Below are 21196 nucleotides of genomic sequence, written 5' to 3' on the forward strand. Positions count from 1 at the left end.
CCCAGATCACTCACTGCATATAGTGGAGGGTCAGCAAGTGACAAACCTCGAAAGCATTGCAAGTAAATGAATTCAGATAATGCACAGACCATAGAACTGCTGTTTGACATTTATTAATCACCTGTATCTGTCCTTCTGATGTAGCATAACTAAAAGTTCCCAACACAACGTACACTGGAATATTTACGTATAAACTTAAGAGGCATGCCTGGAGCAGTAACTTTATTTACCTGTTTTTACAGGAGACAACACACCATACTCAGCAAAATGCTCAATTTTTCTGCTGCATTTATATCCAAATTTCTTTGCTTTATCTCCAGGGTCATATCCAATGTGTTGTGCAGACTAGAGCAGCAAACTGATTTTCCTTGCAATATTGCATTTGGCAGAACCTGTGGTTTGATTTTTGCACTGTTGTAATTTTCCATAGAGTTCTTTACCCCATCTTCTGTCTGGCTGCCTAGTTTGAGCAGTGCCTCACATCCCATAATTTATCACTCTTTTGCTATTGCTGACTCAATCTGAACACCAATGATTTTAGACTGCTGTGACTAAGCAGTTTTCAATACAATTTGTAATTTGAAGCTAGATTTTGAAGCTTTTAATCTTCCATGCTTTCAAGCTTGTATGTGACAGTGATGTTAGCAATGCAACAACCTAGTTTTGCTAATTTACTCACTTTATCCTTATGCTGATGTAACTCATTGTACCCAGGTATAATATTTGCCCTGCAAATGAAATGTCCTTAAATGTACATGTAGGTACAATGTGCTTGCCTGTTCTGTGCACGAATTATCAGCAAGAGGAAATATGTACAGCATGTACTGAGCTTTGTCTTCAAAAGTTCAAGAGTTTAAAGCATGTTAGAGAATGTTTTACTTCCTCAGAAAGATGGCAGCCATTAATTTCAATTACATTGCTTTCCAAGATTCCAACTCTGAGAGTGGAGTGAAATTGCAGGTTCTCTGAATTTGCAGAAATGATCCAGAGAAGTGGATGGATAGAGAAAAGCCAGGTAGCCCAGAGCCCCACACAAAGAGATAGGATTCAGAAATGGAATTTTGTAGACTTTCTCACATCTGAGCACTATAACTTAATGCTTCACCAGGCCTGAAGTATCCCATAATAACTGGAATTACCTTTAGTACTGTTCTGAGATTGCTTGTCCCTGCTTCAAGACAAAGTTAAACTGAAAGCTCACTGTTGGAAATAAACCACATTGACAACATTTTACACTGATCTCTAAAATCAGAGTGAGTGGGACAGAAGAAACTAATGCAAATAAATATGTTCATATTAAAATTAATATGATTTCTACTTGATTAATAGGCTGTTAGTTTTGGAAAAAAGAATTTCAAAGATAGTTTATCAAAGATACTTGTTAACTTGCATCTAAAACGTTTCACAAACATTAATAGGTCCAGCATAATTTTGTGAGCAGCCTTCATAAGATGAAGGATACCTTCATCTTACAGAGTATATGCCAAGGGAGATTCTTATGTATGTTTCACTTGAACATGTCTTCTTATAATCATTGTTAATTTACAAAGATTTGAAGACAAAAGAATGCTATAAATCCATTCTGAAGGGAAAAAAAAATGCTAGGTTGAAGAACTGTATTGATCACAATTCTTTATGCTTTTACTCTGTAGAAGAAAAGAGTGTGGGGAATGAGTTTTTAAGATTTGTTTATGGCTCATTAGTCTGCTCTGATTTTGATTGGTAACAAATTCAACTAATTCTCTTAAGTCAAGTATGTTTTGCCTGTGAGGGAAATTGGTGAGTGATCTCTCCCTGCCCTTATCTCAACTCCTGAGCTTTCTGTTATATTTTGTCTTCCCTGACCTGCTGAGGAGGGCAGTGATGGAGCGGCTTCAGCCCAGTCAAGCCACCACACCATGATACTTTTGATCTGGCTGAAATCTTTTTCCCACAGTGTTTAAAGCTGACAGTTCCAAACTGGCTGTAAGACCTGTAATCCTAGAAAGGTAGGGATGGGTCAGCCTTGTTCCAGTGCCTGTGTGTTTGGGGATCCTGACCAGAAGCCAAACAAAATGCTACTGTACGCTTCTTGTTCCCAACTGCAAAATAAACACCATAAATAAGCAATGTCTTATTTATACCAGCAATTTGGTATCTTTCACAAACTCAGCCTTCCTTTTTTTACCTGAATAGGACAATGCACGTATAAAAAACTTAAAAAGCAGCTCCACTGACCATGCCATTTTAAAAATTTTTTAAAGCCATACAGTTTATATGTTCCTATAAACCATACATAGTGGCTTGTTTCATATTGCATTGGGTAGGCTATTCTATGGATTAAACTTTGACTCACGTTTATATCACTTCTGCAGTAACTGCTTTATCATGGTTACATTGTTACCATTACAATTTAACCTCAGGTAAAGAAGAAATAAAAATCTCATAGCTCTGCACAATATTTCTGCCTATAAATCTGGTGATCATGGCTTTATATTTTCTACCTCAGCTAATACAAAGTCAGTTCCTATTTTCCAATAATACAGACTGAGGTCATGCATTCTCAGTCAAAAGTAACTATCTCATGGATCCTGCTGCCCGTAATCCATGTTTCAGTGCAAGCAGAAAAAGTCCTAATAATAATTAAGGGAGGAAACTACCATTTGGACTTTTCTGCCTGTAGTATACAGAGCATGAATGAAATCAATGCTTCCTACCATGAAGACTTGTTCAGAAGCAGATAAAGGGCTGGAGACAGAGCAGTAAGGTGTAGTGTCCTGAATGTCAGTGTGGACAGGCTGATTTCCAGTTGAAAATGCCAGAGCAATGGTTACCGAGTCCTTTGTCAGACTCTGGATGCTCTCTGTGTGTACATCAGGTGAGTATCTGACCTTGGTGAAATTAGTTTCCTTTTCAAAACAAGCCTTATCAAAAAAGAAAGCTCTTGCGCTACAGCACTGCAGTGCTTTGGAATACCAGGTGTTGTGTCTGTATAAGTCGGACTGTTCTGTTCCCCCATCATGCAATGGTTCTGCCCTGGTTATCCCTTCCCTCCTTTATGCTGCCAGTTATCCCAACTCCTCCCCAGTTGCCTTGGAGATTAATGTACCCTTTCTCAAATCTCTCCCCGGTGCCCTGTCTGTCACTCAGCGCTCCCACCCTTTTCTCTAGAACTCTCTAGAAACTTCCAGCTAGAGCAGTCGAGTGATTGGCTCAGGGCCAGGGCCCCACCCTCAAGTTATCCCCATTGGTGTTCTCCCTATGTCAGTCTTTTGTATCCCACTCCCCTCTGAAACCCTATTCGTCCAAGGGCTGACTCCTCCCTTGTTTCCCTCCCTGCCTTATAAGCTGTTGCAACTTCCCCCTCGTTCTCTTCAGTTCTCATTTTCCCCTGGGACTCAATAAATCTGGATTCACCACAGCTGCAGAGCGCTCTCTTATTTCTGCTGACTGTAGCCACAAGCCAAGCCACGTCCTACCACAAGGCAGCGCTGCTGTCATAGCACAGAGTGTTTGCCTCAGGTGCTGTCCCGAACCACGGAGATCGGGACAGTGCCCCCGTACTGCTAGCAGTGCTGGATAGCCAGCCGGGACGTCCGAGAAGGACAATTCTTCTCCAGCTGACTGCTTCAACCAGGACTGGAAAAAATTCAGTCAGAATTGCTAAGTGAGATCTGTGCAGAATTTGTAGTGAAGAGCTCAAGCCTCCCTTTGTTAACTAGCTAAATACCTACCCAACAATTTCAAGCCAGAAGATCTCATCTTTGGAGGAGCTGTTCCTACTCCAGTTGAAATCTATGAAGCTTTTTGTAGTGACTTCATTGAAAACAGATTTTCTCTCGCTCTCTTTCACTAATTTGTCAAGTTAACACTGAAAAAGCTTAGTATTTATGTTAATTGACAGCAGAATTTTGCCAAAAAGCTGTGAAAAGTGGATGAGTGGGTTGTAATAAAGCAACAGCATAAATGCTAAATGTGGTTAATCTGGAAAAGTGTTTGAGAAAAGTGAAAACAATTGCCATTAATAGTTTATTTTAGAATCTCATTAACTAACAATTAATTTGGAATGCCTTAATAAAGCAAGGTAGAGAAGTTACGTAATCAGTAAAGTTTTGTTCTGATCTTATTTGTATCTTAGAAAATAACAGTGCTTGCTCTGTTGAAACCAATTAAATTATAATAGCCAAATCAGGAACACCCCTCGCTCAATTAACAACAATTTAATTTGTATAAAGTGCCTCAGGGATGTGATGGGGTTAACCCTGGCTTCTGTCACCTGAGTACCTAATCTAAAAGATGTATGGTTAAACTGATATTGACTGTCACAGAATTGATGAAACTTTGACCATTTAGAGTTACCTGACAAGTGCTTCTCCTTTGAACCTTTCTGAACCATTTTCATGTATATTGCTATGCAAGGACTCAAGAGAAAATACTGTGATCAGAGAGAGCAAACTATCAAAGTTTAGAAGTAGATGAAATGGTAAGAATTGATTAGATTTATTTTTTACTACTTCTTCATTACCACAGCACTTCAGATGGAAATTATGGGAAATCCAGGGAATTTTTGCATTGCTTTGAAGAACAATATTGTAATATTAAAAAAAAAGGAAAGCATAAAAAAATGAACTGCTGTGGTGTTTAAATCTGAACACTAATAATTACCAAAAAACCTCTAGATATTGGTTTATTAAGATCATTGAGAAAACCCACCAACCAAAGATAGCTAATTTTTTTAATAAGTCAGTGGGGTTAAAAAATGTGCTTGGCAGTAGTTAAGGTCTCAGAGAGATAAGGAACATTTTCTAAGGAGCAATTTCCTCTGAGTTGAATTTGGGTTATTATGACAGCAAGCATTTTCTTACTCAGATCTGCTGCCACTAAGGTTTTGGTCCTCTGTGACTGCAGACCCCAGAGCACACTTCACTATGGGCTTTCTCACCATATTTTTGTAGTAATGGATGCATTAAACATAAGGATGGAAGAATCTGTGGAGTATTTATTGATAGAAGTAATCTGGAAAGATGATGTTACTCCCTCTGATTGGTGCTTAATTTTTCCTTTTAGAGAGAGTGGTTTTGATAAGGGTGTACAGTGTTCAGAGGGACCATCTAAATCTGTTACTCAACATCAGCTGCAGAACAGTTGAAGTCTGAAGAATTTGCAATGTTTTCCCAGTTTTTATGTTTTCACGGGAGATACTGTATTGTCACAGTCTTTTTCTAGTAATTATCCAACTTCTATTAGAAGATAGATCTATCTATTTCCCCAGCTACTTCATTTTACTCTGTCCTTGAGCAGAACTAAGCCATTAAACAGTGCTGAAGTTTATTAATTCATTACCACATAATTCTCTTACATATATCTGTGCTATCCTACCATTTCTTTGCTATGATTTTACAATGCAGTACTGAAAAAAGTCTTCTACTATTGAGGCCATACTATGCTTCAAATTCAATTTTAGAAATCTCTGTTCTATAAAATAAAATCAAAAATGCTTAAAGCTGAACTACAGTAAAAAAATGCTTCTTCAACAGTCTGCAAATAAAAAATAGTAGAACTCTTTGTTTTTAATGTATCAAGTCAGCTTGCTTTTTAACTTGAGAGGTTTCGAATGCACTTACTCAAACACAGCTGTGTGCATTGCTCTATTGTATTCCACTAAAACCAGGTAAGCCATTCTGAGGTGGAAAATGCAGGTAGCAATGTGTAATATTATTGCCCACAGGGTAGTACTACTAGAAAATAAAAAATAATAATCATAGTTTTCATTAATGATTTATAGGAATCTATAGTGTTATAACCATAAAGTTGTGATAGGAACAGGAAGCATGCTGCTGGTCTGTTAATATTACAGTTTAAAATTATTCCTTATTCATGTATAATTTCTTCAAATCTTATGTAACATATCATGCATCATAATCCAGCAATTGCAACAAACCTGATTCCAAAAAATCTGATTCTGAGTCTCTGACAGGAAAAATCTGTTTCTGCAGTTTAATAATGTGTGTCATGGTGTATGTGGAATTGTCTGTGAGCTGAGCCCGTCTTGTCATTGGAACAATTCAGTAGGATCCCAAGATCCTGATGCAGCGAAAGTATTATTCACTGGCTCTTTACTTCTCACTCAGGGGTGGTGTTATGCAAGGAAGTTTTGCTGTGTGAATTGTTGCATCTTCCACAGCAATGCAGTATTTTGTTGTTTGGTGTAATTTACACATTCCAAAAGACAATCCTCTCACAACTGGCACTGCTTGACATTGTTCCGTGAGATGTGTTCCCAGACACCTGGAAGAATCACTTGATTTCAGGATTGGCATAGAAAAGTTGCAGTATAATGTAGTTCTAACTATATCTGCAAAGATTTTGTGTGCTTGTGATGACTGTATTGTGATAGAACAACAGCAACAAAACAAAGACAGTGAATTAAATAGCTTTTTTTTGCGAAGAGAAGTGGTGGCTTTAATTTTTAATTGACATATGTTTAAAGGGCACAGCATGTGAAATAGTCAGTTATAACTATGTTGGTTCACTGAAGTGGTATTTCCAAAGTCACAGCTTGTTTTTCACTAAATACCTACAAAAAAGATATGTAACCATATTCTATCTTTCCTTTTTTTCTTTTCTGTAAAGAAAGGAAGGAAGTTTTAATTTCCCAAATTATATATTTCAAAGTGTATATACAGCGCAGGCAAATAATATATTTTGAATCTTTTTAGTCATCTAAATCTAAGATGGACTGATGAACAAGTGTTTGGAAGAAAAATTCCTTGTTTAGTGTGGAGTAATTTATTAGACTAATAGGAGAGTATTTTTCTTCCAATGTATTTATAGAACAGAAAACCCTAACCATCTTCCATTTCAGGCTTTTTGAAACGTTAATATAATAGATATGTATGACATAACACTTACAATCTTTAAAAGAGTAGTTATTAAAATGAAATTAGAAATCCAGATGAATAGTATTAGGATAAAATGAGGGACTCTTCTAATGAATTTTGGTATTGGATTTCTAATGGTCAAATTTTAATGAATTTAAGAGTTTGTGAAGAACTAGTTCTTTATAAAAGTCAAAAGTTGAAATAAGACAGAATTACCTTCATGTGCTTGATTTTAAATGCAGAACAATGAAATGCATACATATTGTATTTCGTATGTTGAAAGGAGTATCATTATCAACAGAGACAGATGTGATATCATAAGTCATTAAAAGGCTAAAAGGGAAATTGCCTCAATTTTGATTTTAAATATGGAGATGAAATTATACTGTGATGCTGCAGAAACTCAAACTCATTCCATAAAGGCACAACAATGAATAAATGCTTTGACCAAGATATTAAAACATGTTATGGGAAAAATTAATAAATGATCTTTAAATATAGATCAATTATTATAAAATCTAATGCATTTTTATGTACAAAAATAATTAATTTTGATAGTCTCTAGCAAGCTTTAATTTTTTTTACATTAAAAAATTTTATCAAAGTCTTGATATACTTGCAAATACAATACTTCAGAAATATTAGGAGAAAAAGAATGGATAGATGCCTTACAGGACTTATTTCCACACTGGGATTCATCCACAGCTTTACTGGAATGGCAATCTGATCTACCATTAAAGCCTGCTAGAGGTAATGAAGGAGAGGACTTAAATCTTTAGGTAGAAAATCAGCTGCACGGTGTCTCCTTATTGCCACAGGAAAAGTTCCTGAATAAGAAGTATCTTAAAACTGAGGGCACTGGAACTGCTGGAGGAGTGTTATGATATTTCCTGAACAATGTCTTATATGCAACTTGGGCAGAATATTAGTGAGAGAGAAATCAGTATCTGTCAGCTAAGGCTGGTGAACAAATTGATAAGTTCTCCCACCATGGTTGTCAGTTTGGAAAGCATCCATAAACTTGGGAAGAGTACTGATGGTTTATTGATCCTTAAAAAAGGAATATTTTGGACATTTACATCTCTAAGGGTGCATAAAATGAAAGTTCTGTAATGAATAGTCAATATACTCTTGGTGTCTGTGTGCTTTTGTTGGTCATCTCAGTAACCAGGGAAGGTTTGTACAGCTTGAACTGTGGAGTACTTGGCATGACACCAACCATCATGCTTTCCTTGGGAAGCAAAGGTGTGCAGGGAATCTGCAAGTCAAACTGTTTGTAAGAAGTGCCTGAACAAGGACTGAACTTACTGCAAGCACTTGTGCATCTTTACAGATGAACCAGTGTACATATAACTGGCCATTAGGTTTTTTTTTTCCTATGAGTTCTAATGTCTTAATGTACATTTTTTATGCACTAAACTTATGATGTGTTGAAAATTTCTGTAGGCTAAATAAATCTAAATATGCTTTTCCAGCAGCTGCCACCTAATGGTATAGTCTAACAGGTACCTCAACATTGTTTTGAGATTCACACTTGTATAAATGCAGAGCTGGAAGGAAATACTGACTTAGATTCACTCTGTGATGAAAATTAATCTTGTTACTGTGGTTTAAGACATCATCATCATCATTGTAGGAAACAGCCTGTTGTAATAAAACTTAGCACGATCTAAATGTGAGCTGCAGCTTGGGTGATGTGCAATTAAAGATGTGTATTGTGTCTGGTGCCAGGGGTACATATACAGGAACCTCTTGCAGAACAAAGGGCTTAGTAAGGGCTTTATGGGTGCGTTAGACTATATCCTGTATGTGAGTGGAGAAGGGGATATTACATTGCTGTCTGCTCAAATACTCTGTACTTATTATTCAGAACTGGAGCCCACTAGCTAGAAAATTTTGTCGAAAAGATTTGGATGAATACTGTGCACTCTGTTCTTCAGAAAAGGTGACTCTCTATCACCTTCCACATGCAAATTGTTATGTTTTGATTTGTCTTCTCTTTTTCGGTGAAATAAACCTCTTCTAACTGTTTGTCTCCAGCACAAACTACAACCAGTGAATTTTGAGTAAGAAACAGGAACTCCCTGTGGTAGGTTTTTTTTCTCTCTTGTATAATGTTTGCTCTCTCTAATGAAGTTCAGAATATAAAATATCCTTGGAGAAGTATGTTGCTTAAACTAATCTCTTCCCTCCAAGGGTATTACCACCCTGCCAGTGTGTGCACTAAGGGTTCTCCCCAGTAGTTACCAGGTGTGCAATGGGAAAAGAGAGTGTGATAGGAATAGGAATGTATTAGGAGTTGTTTCACCACCAGGTCATTATTAGTTTCCTGCATGGTCCCTCTCTGACTTCCGTGTCCCTCTGGGCCCCCTGATCTGTGACATGGGTTTATGCTTCATTTCTCCAATGCTTGTTCTGTTTTTTTCCCCTTCCTTCAATTTTAAACTCTTGCTTTCTTACAATATGATTGTCCAGTGTGTAGATACTGAGCTGCTGGAGGAGCATCTTGGTAGTATTTTGACTGAGATAATTCAAACTCTTCTGTATAAGTGCATATTTATTTGATGTGCTGGATTGGGACTTTATAATATTTTTCATTATAAGGAGGCTTTTCTTGTTTCCACTGAATCATTAACTTTACTATTAGTTTTGAAGGTTGGAAGGAACCTTTGGGAAATGTATTTCCTCTACAGAGCAGAGCATGCTGTTTCATCTGTACTGTCAACAGCATATTTTGGAAAGGCAGTGAACCTCCATGTACAAGATTGAGATGACCTATAAAATAGGTCAGATTGCTTTGTTAACAATCTGTTAAAATAATTCGTTTCCTCTGTCTACATTCTGCAATGCCTTTTTGTAAAACATTCAAGCAGGCCCTCTTCTTAACAGCTCTAGTCTAAACTTCTCTCTATGCAAATACCGTATCTTCATCCAAGACTCTGATCTCATCATGCTTTTAAATTTCTCAGAGAAAAATGAAACATTCAAAGTTTCTGCCAATTGTTCACTTTCCAAATAAGATTTTTCAGTCTTTGAATAATTCTTTTGTGTCTTGCCAGAGTCTAAAACATTTTTTCTACCTCTCCCTTAAAAATTGGAAATCCAGACTGAAAAAAATGTCTCAATGTTATGGATTTGGTTGAACCACCAAGAGTAATGCTGTAATTTACTTAATAAATGGTTAGGCTTAAGAATCAGGCATCTTAAGAGAATGAACTGCACATGATTTTCTCTCTGTGGTCTGCATGCCTTTGTTATCGGCCAGTGTTGATAATATCTTTTGTTGCTGGAATTCTCCATGCAGAAACATGAAATCTTTCTGGTGTTTAGTAAAAAAAATCAGCACTTTATGTGCACCTAAGTTACTTAGCTTCTCCCACACCTCTACCTACCTGTGCTTCTGCCTTTCTTTATCAAAGGTAATTCCTTTCGGAAGGTATTCAGGAGCAATGAATAACTATAGGAGGTACTTGCAAATTGCTGTTTAACTTAGCAGGAAACAAGGGGAAGAAAAAAGACTAGAAACAGTGTCAGGAGTGTTTAAGAAAGGCTGAACCTCAGACATCAGCCTGCAGAGAAGCAGATCAATCCCTCACAGGAATTGTGCACTAGCAGGCACTTCAGTGGCTGGGGAAGGGGTTTTCACAAGTGTTTAATGTTAGGTGCTGTTGTAGACAAACAGAAATCTGTAGATTTGTTCCAGGGTCACAGTTCTTCTTCCCCTCTGAAATTGTGCTGCAAAAAGACATACTACATTTATTTCCCCTGTTGGCTACTGTCTTTAAAATCATGCATTAATCTCAAGCTCTGTCTGATTGCTGAGTAGGTCATGAACCCAGGCAAGAAACACCCTAAGTTTTACCTGAACCTATGCTGCTAGGTTTGATGCTAAATTAGTGACCATAACTGCAACGTGTACTGATGAGCTACTGAACAAATACTTATTGTATTCTTTAATAATTTGCCTGTGTTTCAAGCCAGAACTGGCTATCTGTTAAAAGTGGGCAGTATAGTGAAATAGGTTGATATGTATTAAATGCAGAACACACCTTTTAAAGTCTATGATAGCTGTATTCATGTTACTGTAAGAGATTTTTTTGGTGGTGGGTTTTTGTTTGGTGTGTTTTATGTGTTTTTTTTTTTTTTTTTACTGGGAAGGCCAGTGAAATGCTTAAGTTTATTCAAGAAGAAAGGCACTATTTGAAGATTATGACCTCAGACCAAGTCTTCTGAAAAATTAGGTTTTCTTCCAAGGCTTGTTCTTACACTAGCATAACAGTATTATTTTCACTGAGCTATCAGTATAAGTGAGGTGAAAAACAGCTCTGCTACTTCCTGATTACACTTTAAATTTATTGCCTTTAACACCTTCCCAAATGAAAACACTGCAAGTTTTAATTAGATTGTATTCCACTATCTTGTAAGGCATGAATATGCCTGAAATTGGAAGTCAGTAAGTGCAGTATTTCATAGTGAACAGCAAATTCTGTGTCCTGATAACCTTTGTCAATATAAATCAGAAACCTAAACAGTGAAAGAAAAATACCCAACCCTTCTGTATAAATAAAACTCAAAACCAAACCCACAACAAAACCCAACAAAACTACTCTGCATGAATTTTTCTGAACTTTTATGTATTGGGTACTGCTATGTAAGTACTGCTTTTCTAACTGCCATGCTGTAATAGCATTTGGAAGACAGAGAACTTCTTCTCAAAGAGGCATTATAGCTCCAGAGCATTAGTGGATAGATTTCAAATGCTCATCACAAGAAACAATTTTTTTTTTCTTCCTTAAACCAATGCACTAAATTATCACTAAAGACTTGGTTATATTGATTGTGAACTGATTTTAAGGAAGCGCTTAGTTGTACTCCAGCTATTGAGTTTCTGAGAGCAGTACAGAAGTGAGAGAATCCAAAGGATATCCCATGATCACATGAAACTAGCTGACTTTGTGATAGCAATTGTAACAACATACTGCAAGCAGGGATAATATAAATAATTACAAGTAAGTAGATATGAACATCAGGAAGTAACATAAATCACACAAAAGCTGTCATCTCCAGGAAGTACTTTTCCTCCAACTGCCATTATAAAAACAGTCCACTCGTGCTCAGATTTATTCTTCTTTTGTATAAAGACTTCTACTTCTGACTTTTTTTTGTGTGTGTCTGCATCAGAATCAGTCCTTAGAAGGGGAAACTGCATCAGTTGGCATCAACAGAGGAATCAACCGAGACAAAGTAAGAAATGGCATCAGTCAACTCATTCATCAAAGGATAGCAATTGACAGAGCTTTCCTAGGTGCATCTCATCTTCTAGTTGAAGTGGTGCACAAGTGGATTGTGAGGACATTTTATACTGGTATAAGCATTGAGAATGTCTAGCCTGGCCAAGCCTGGTACTGCTCCTTGTACATGCTGAGCTTACAGAAGTGACCAGAGTGTGTGTGTTGTTCAGAGCAGCCACTCAGAGCTCACAGGAATGTGCACAGATGGGTTGCTGTGCTGAGGATGTGCAGGAAGCGCTGCACTTGCCATGTACCTGCTGCCCAGGTGCTCATACCTGCCCAGGAAATCCTGCTTCTGTTCACATCCCCTTTCCCTACTCCTTACACATTGGATTTATTGCACAAAAAGAGGACTTGTTCTGGATTAAAAATGCCCTGGCAATGTTGTATTTGCTGTGCTCAGAGCCTGTAGTAGGTGTGTACCCACTTCTGGCTGGGAACTAGAGACTGAAATGTTCAGGTCTGACCAGGGTCTGTTCTGACTGCTGTGATGACTTCTTAATCTGGGACTCACTTGCTCATCACTGTGTCTGAAGCTGACCCTTTCATCTTTCAAGTTTTCCAGTAAGTTTGGGTTTACTTTGCACAATTCAGGTTCCTAAGTGATGGCAACATGGTTATCTTTTGCCCAGTGACTTACGGGAAGGCTCCAGATACCTAACACCCTAGTTAAGAAGCTCAAAGAAGTTGACATTCCCTGCTTAGAATGTTTAGGACTAGAAATAGTGCCATATGATTGAAGTTTCTTTTGATGAGCTATTGTGAGAACAGTTTGATAAAGGCTGGAAAAACATTAGATATTCATGAGTAACACTTCTTTCTCAGAAATGAGCTTTGATTTCTGAGTACAGGGCAAAGAAAAAGTGATAAATGGAAGAGATAATTTTGTTTGCTGCTAATAACTTATCAGCTCTAATCAGGGTGAAACCTATCCATTAAAATGTATGCACAAATGTGATGATAGTATTAGGAGTGCCTCATTATTGCTAATTCATTTAGTACTCAGTGTAATAGCACTAATCATAATTAGCTTCTCTGTTATTAATAGGGTTGTCACACAATACGTACTGTATTTGTATGAGAATTCCACTCTAGTCTCATTAATTAGAACACCATAAAAATGCCAGCCCTTTAATTTTCCTTATATTTAATACTATGAAGAAGCTTCCATGTTAGAATTTATCAAAATACTACTGCTACATTAATTTCAGTGAGAAATAATAGTTTGTAACCACCTATTTATCAGCTAATTAATTTACTGTTTAAAAGTCTTTCATTCTTCAGGGGATTACTGTTGCTAATGCACACAGAGCAAAATAACTGGTGTTTTCTGTGGAGGTTTCTCTGCCAATCTTTGCAAAATACTCAGTGTCAGGATCCTGCAGGGTTGTTGTCTCCCTGGATTGGGTGCTAGGGCACCAGATGCTCTGGGGGCTGTGACAGGGCCAGGCTGGGTAGCCAAGTCATCATTGTGCCATGGTCCCAGCCAGGAGCAGGGCAGTCAGGGACTCTGGGCACCTGCCTGGCAGTGCTGCTGGGCTCAGGCCCAGCATGGATGTGAAGATTGTGACCTCAGACCAAGTCTCAGACCAAGTCTTCTGAAAAATTAGGTTTTCTTCCAAGGGTTGTTCTTCCACTAGCATAACACTATTATTTTCACTGAGCTACAGCTGGGGATCCCTGTCTGGCCCAGTGGTGCTCATGGCAGGCACACTCAAACCAGCTCCTGAAGGAATCAGATCTTCCTGCAGCACTCCCTGGAGCCCCTCCAGAGGCACCAGGAGGAAGGAGCAGTCCTGTCTCCAGGTTGGCCCTGAGCACGGGCAGCCAAGCCTCCAGAAAGGGAATGATCTCAGGGCCCTTCCCAAGGTGTTTCTGTTTGGAAATAAAGAACAGAGGTGGTGTATTCATGATGGCTGTACCTGTAGTTCTAAGGCTCTACAGGGTACCCCTCTTCAGGGAGTTACTTTCTGGCAGCCTTTTTTGTGCCTTATGCTTGCACCTTTAGGCCCCTGTCCTGCTGTCCTGCTTTTACAAATCCATTTGGTTGACTCATGGAAATCTTTCATCAGAGCACAGACACTGAGAAATTCTTGATATCCTTGACCTCTGGTCATAGGCTTCAGCATTTTGCATGTGAAAACTGATGGCTGCAAGATGGAAGGGCTGTCTCTGCCACTCTAGGTTATGAGAGCTGGTGGTCTCACTTTAGCAGATGAATTGTGGATCTGAAAGTAAAGCACTAAGTAGCTTGTGGCCACAAACCAAGCTACTTCATGGCAGGATATTAGGTTCAGAGTGGGATATTTAAACCTGATGTGTAGAGAGGCAGCTGGAGTTGTACCTTGATTGGTGACTTGAGGGATGCAATACCTCGTCCAAACTGGTGTTATTGATCCAGGAATTTGTTGCTCTACATGGTACCAGTACAGTTTCATCTCTGTGCTTTTCCAATCTACAAACAGCATATGGTGTATTTTAATAGGTCTTACATTTTATGTTATAGAAGCACATAAATTGAGTAAAACTTCAGAAGATCTTTGTTTTCAGACTGAGAGCTTCAAAATCTGTGAGCCATCACAGGGTTAATTAAAAATTCATGTTTCCCTTATATTTTCTTGCTGCCTCATTTGTATTCAGGGTATGTCCTGAGCAGGTTTATTTTGATAGATTGTTATCCGCAATAAATTGAAATACCTTCTACAGTGTTCTCTGTAAGATAAGAAAAAAATTACTTGAGTTATATTCCTAAATCCTAGGTGACTATGCCAGTAGATTGATTCATGCTGTAGGTTTCCACCTTCATTTAAACATTGCTGAAATGAGCCTGAAGCTTAATAATTTTTATCAGCTCTCTGAGAAAATATTGGAAATTGTTAATTGATAGTGCATATTGCAATATTTATACAGCAGTAAAATCATAATTCTTATCACTGATACACACTCCAGTCCAAAATCCATCCATCAATTCAAGCATGTTTTATTCTGCTTTGTTTTCTTCTCTCCCAGGGCAGTTTGTGATGTGCTTGTGTTTTGTCTGTGTGTAGTATGATGGAATGAATATGCTTTTGATGCCTGCACTATTAAGGTAGCTGTTTAATCAGGTTAAAATAGTACCAAAGGTTTGAATAGATCTCAGGTGTCCCAATCAGGTGCCAAATTTCAATACAATGAAGGGTAAAAAAGTATGTCTGTGGACATTGTTCAAATGATAACAATTGTTCTGAATATAGAGAGGAATGTACAAGAATATAGGAATCTTGATCTCACTAAATGTGTCTGTAATAGAGCTATGAAGTTAGGATTTAATATGTAGTACTTTTCTCTAAGAAAGTGCAGTTTGTTAAGGCATACAACATTCAGGTAAGCAAAGGAGAAATGCGCAAAGCTTACATATATATTTAAATATGGCAGAAATATAATCTATCACCTGAAGTCAAATCCTGAGCTAGAGATGGTAAAACTTGTCTTCCAGTAGTGGGAAAAGCCTTCCAGGAATAGAAAGCAGTACAGTGTGGTTCAGGTATTCTTAAGATATGAACTGCCTCCTGCAAGATGCCTTCTCCCTCTTCCTGCTGCAGAGCTCATGCAATAACGAGACAAAAGATTTTGTGCTTTGCCTCCTGCAGTGTCAGGTACAATTGAGACCAAGCCCAGAGCCTTTCCCTACTGATGCTGAGATGAAAAAAGGAGAGAAATTCACAGAATCATAGAATATTTTGGTTTGGAAGGGACCATAAAGTTACATTTTCCAACTCCCCCTGCAATGAGCAGGGACATATTAGAGTAGGTGAGGCGGCTCAGAATCCCATCTGGCCTCTGAAAACTTGTCAAGGATGGGGCATCCATTTCTTCTTTGGGCAACTTGTTCCAGTGTTCCACCACTATCATTGTAAAAAATTCTCTGTAGAGGGATAGAGTATAAGAAAATATAGCATAGAAAGTAATCTTACCCCTAAGGAGTTGCAGCTGGGCCAATTATCAAAGATTAGGAACAGGCCTGACTTTAACAGGTCACAGCTGTAACCAATGAGAAGAAGAGTGCTATAAAAGTGGGGTGGCTGGTTGAGAAGGAACAGCTTTGTGAAGAAGAAAGGGTCAGTGCTCTGAGAGCTGCCCACTGAGAGAAGGTATGAAACTTTTGTGATAAGGAGACAACAGTATGGAACCCCTGCAATAAGATGATAACACTTCTTCCTTATATCTAGTCCAAATCTAAGGGTGTTTGTTTTCTATTCTTTTTTTCCCTTGTCCCAGAAACAAAATAAATTTGGCTGCCTGGTAGGTCCCTATATTTCTTTTTGAATTCCATGGTCACCATGGATCTGTTGAGGAAAACCCTTACAGAAGATTGCATAGCAAACAGATGCTGGTTTGGAATTTACTTTCTGATACTACTTGCACTTTTGAAGAGGTAGTACCAAGATTGATAGGTCTGATTGTCTTTACATATTTTTTTGCACTTATAAAAGTTATATGGCTTTTATTTACTTAGTAAATTGGGTTTTCAGACCCCAAAAAGGGCGCCTGATGGTTTATTCATTTTCACTGTATTAGTTGTCTAAAGATGCAACCTCTGCTCATTAGCCTTGCTTATATACTTCTACTGCCATAGCTACACAAATCAATATTGCAAGAGATTTTAGTCATGAAAATGTGCTTTGCTTTTGTAGTGTGTCCTACTTATCTATGCACCATTATCAAAACTCCGAGTGACTTTTTTCCTTCTTTGTTGGTTAAAACTGTGATGTTGAATTTGATTTTTTGTCCATGATCTAGCTCAGTGTCTATCTTTCTGGACACCAGTAAATGTCTTTGTTTTGCTGAAGATTTCTATGACCAACTCCTAGTAAAAGTGCAGTGATGTTGGGAGGCATCACTTGAATCTTTCATAATACAAATGTTAAAAGATACTATCAAGTATTGTGAGCCTGTTATCTATTCAGCTTCTTTACAGAGTTCAAATTCAGGGCTGGATTTTCTGTCTTCACACTCATCTTTTTGTTTTCTGAGACAACAGTCTGGTCATAATAGGGAGGCTGGGACACATTTCTGGTATGGAGGAGCTGCAGACTTGCAATAGATTTTAGGCACCAGTGACGTTTTCGCATTCCTGGGGAGCTGGCCGTCCATATCCATCTGTATGAACAGATCTTAAAAGGGGTGGAGTACAGCTTTATAAACAGGCGCTGCAAGATCTTGGCTTGCCCAGAAAATGCAGGCTGTGAGGTGGTGTGGTAACAATGAATTACTACATTAGCAGGTATTACACTTCTCTCTCTACCCTGGTTTAACCTCAAAGACCCTGTTGGTGCTAGAAGAAAGAGAGAATTACTTCAAACCTTCCAAATAGTGATTTTCCTACTGTGTGGTGGAGCAAAAATGGAAAAAAACTTTGTGATTGATCTTAATAAATTTACTAGTAGAAGATATACAATGGCAGGAAATGAGGCTCAGAAACTCTGGAGATCCCTTTGAATGTTGTATTTCTGTGAGAACTTAATCCTCCTCTGTGTGAATCATTCCATACTTGCAACCCCAAGAAGCAGGTTTCTTTGCATTTTCTCTTCCTGAGATTAAGATTTCCTAATACTCTCCTCAGCCTCATACAGGAAGGTCTCTTTGCCTAATACTTTGCTCACGTTCATAAGCAAATGCTGGGAGGAAAAGGGGAAGGAAAGGAGAGGGAGGAATCTGATCTGGCCGCATTACTTGCCATTATGACTACTCAAACTGTTTTGACTTACTATAATGAAATGTTATTTTAAAATCCATGTTTGCAGATGAAAGTTATTCTCATTTACATTTTTTAGGTCTTGTTAAAATTTAGAATTATTTTATTTTTAATTCTGTCCCTTTCTCTCCTTCCCTCTCTAGTCCTGAATACCAAAGTGCAAAAAAACAGAACACCCTGACTCCTTAAACTGCATGTTGCTGACACAAGTAAAGGTTAATCTGATAACTTGGAGTGGTTTTGGGGAAAAACTAGAGAAATGTAGATGCAGATGTATTTCTTCTCAAAACTTGCCGAGCTAAAATCTCATTTGTGAACAGTCATAAAATTTGTGATTTCCTGAGACAAGTTGCTCCTTTAGACTTGCTGGCATTGGCTGCCCAAGAAAGTAAATGGCATTGTATAGACAGAAAGGTCATTCACTCTTTTTCTGAAAGAAGCGGACAAAAGGAAAGTGTAAGAATTTCAAGCAGTTTTTCAAAATAAAAAGAAGGACATTCCCTTCATGTTCTCTCCAAAGACCTGGCTCTGTGGGTTAGGGAACACAGCCTGGAAGCCCTCATCTGCAAGCATTTTCCTGTGAAAATTTGAGAACCTAGATCAAATCCTGGCCATATTGAAATCAGGAAGAAGTTTTGGCACTGGCATCAATGAGGCTGAAATTTTCTCCATTTTATTTTACAGTTGTTCTGTGCTCATAAAGCACAGGGTATGTACTTTTTGCTATGGCTGCACATGAAAGAGTTATTTATGTACCTATTGAAAAAAGGTGTACAGTTTCTCAGTTAATATGCCAGAGGCTTTGTTGATGGGATATGAGCTAAAGGAATAAATTATTGATAGACTACTGGCACAGGGATACTGCAAGTGAAAAAAATATGTGTAGCTAGGACCAGATGTTAAGCTGGAGTTTCAAAATCAATATTCTGTATTTAGGATGACTATGGAAGCTGAAAGGCTCAAGCCAAATGCAAACTTTTCAGGGGAGATAAAAACTCAGGCCTCACAACTGAAAACTTGAAACTCTTCTCTCAGGAGAAGCGGTCTGTCTGTGAAATGGAGATAATAACATTGCCTTCATTTCTTTATTTGTTACTATCTCCTGGACAGAGACTATTAGTAAGAATGAACTTATATAGTCCATGTTACACAGATTTGTGTGAATTTTTAATAGCACCAAGGAGAATTCACTGGTGTCAATCAAGACAGACTCTTTGTTTCTCGAAGAAAAATGAAAGTGACTATTTCTGAAGTACAGTAAATTGATCAGATGGTTTTTACTATCTTACTGTGCTTCACCCAGTATTTTAATGGAAGAAGAGAATATTTCTCATCACCGCGCCAAACTCATAGAATTTAGAGAAGTGAATTGCTGTTATGGGAACAAAGGTCCAGCAGACTGCTTCAATTGAACTATTTTGGAACAGAAATGTTGTTCATGGATTCTGCACATATGGGAAACCAGCTTGGCTCCAGCAAGGCCTGTTGCCTGGAACACAGGCTTCCCTAGTGATGGTGTTTGTTCCTCTGACACACTCTTTATCATCTGTATTCTTTCAGTCATTCCTTCTTCAGATTTTCCTTATTTGCTGCGTTTCTGCTTTATTTTACATTGATTCCTGTCTTTTCTTTCCATAGTATAGCCTCCAAAATCTGAGATTTTCTTGAAATGAAAACTTGTGCTGCTTGTTGACAGAACAGTTATCTGTCCCTTCCTCTAAGGTGTGCATACATGCAAGCACACCACGAAAGGAAGATGGAACTAAAATCATAGTTCCTTACTTGGGAAAATTTTCATTATTAAAGCTAAAAGACAGCCCTCTTATGGAGGGCTGATGGATCCCATGTTATGGATTCTAGAATATAAAAAGCATTTATTAATATACCAGTACTAATACAGTAATAAAAAATACAAACCCAATGGTGCTCTTGTAAAAAACCCAAGTCGTTATATAAGCTTGTGTGCCAAGCATGTCCTGCCCTATAGCCAGTCAGTTAAATTTTGTTCTGATTCTGTAATCTTCATAACTTAGTATCTTTGCCTGAGACTGTGATTTTTCACTTAATAAATGGTTTCTCTACCCAGATAGAGCACTTCAGCTCCTTAATGTGATCATGCTGTTGAATTAATCTATTGTATTATATTTGCTTGTTTTCTAATAATATCAAAGTTTGAAAACTGGTAATGTTGTCTTCTCTATTCCCCACTCAGGAAGCATCTAAATGGGGTGGCCAGAGTGTTAAAATTGTGTAGCAGTCAGAGGCTCCTAATGGAAAATTCTTTTTTGTAAAGGAAGAGAGGCAGTTTCTCTTTAATTAGGACAGCAACGCTTTTTCCTCAAATGCCAACATCTAACACTGGGAGGACACAAAAAATAATGGGGCTACCATGCAGTAAATAACTGTGTGTGATATTACCATTTTACAGAGCAAGAAGTACTTTGCTTGTGCTTCACTGGGCTTTTGCTTTATGATACAATAAAGTCCTGTGGCAAATAAATGGCAGGACCTCAGCCCAAGGGAGTGGTGATGCTTCTCAGAAGAATTTTTTAGGGCTTGTTTATTACCTTATAAACTCAAAGCCAAATTAAGTTGCTATAATGTTACATTTTGCATATGAATTATACCTCCCCTATCTGCAGTTATGCATAGTTCTTATTGCCTGGGTTTCTTTCCCTTCTGTCTTTTCCCCTTCACATTTCTACCTGTAAATATTATGCTAGGTGGGTCTCCTAGCCCAAAATGTACGGCAAATGTCACTACTGCAAACTCTAGGTATTTATGTGTCAGGTACCAAAGTCCTAAGATGCCAAATGAAATCAGTGTATGCTGAATGTGTCTTAAGGGATCTGAGCTGATATTTTATATCTGGAATGAATTAGAGCTTTGTGGACTTACATATGTGCTCTGTGGGAAAAAAAAAAAAAATAGACATTAAGAATTTCCAGCACTTCTAGGGGCTCAGGCTTCAAATATGCTGTGAGAGTTGGGAACAGTGAACATGTCTTATTCATTCCTGACAAGGACTCATTACAGCCACAGAGGACTACCAGGATGAGCAGTCAGCCTTGCTGTAAAGCTGTCTGTAGGGAAGCTAGAAACCAGGCTGGTGGACAGATGGAATGGGTCATTCAGATGGGTTCTCCCATCTGCATTTTGCAAATTTATGCAGATCTCTCTCCCTGTCACTACCCTGCCACTGCCTACAGGATACTTAACAAATGCAAGAAAAAAGAATGCAGACAGAATTACTTCAGACTGTCCATAAATGGAACAAGATGTAATGGGACAACAGGATAATTTAGGTGGGG

The sequence above is a fragment of the Molothrus ater genome, chromosome 3, assembly GCF_012460135.2.
Source record: "Molothrus ater isolate BHLD 08-10-18 breed brown headed cowbird chromosome 3, BPBGC_Mater_1.1, whole genome shotgun sequence".
NCBI lineage: Eukaryota > Metazoa > Chordata > Aves > Passeriformes > Icteridae > Molothrus > Molothrus ater.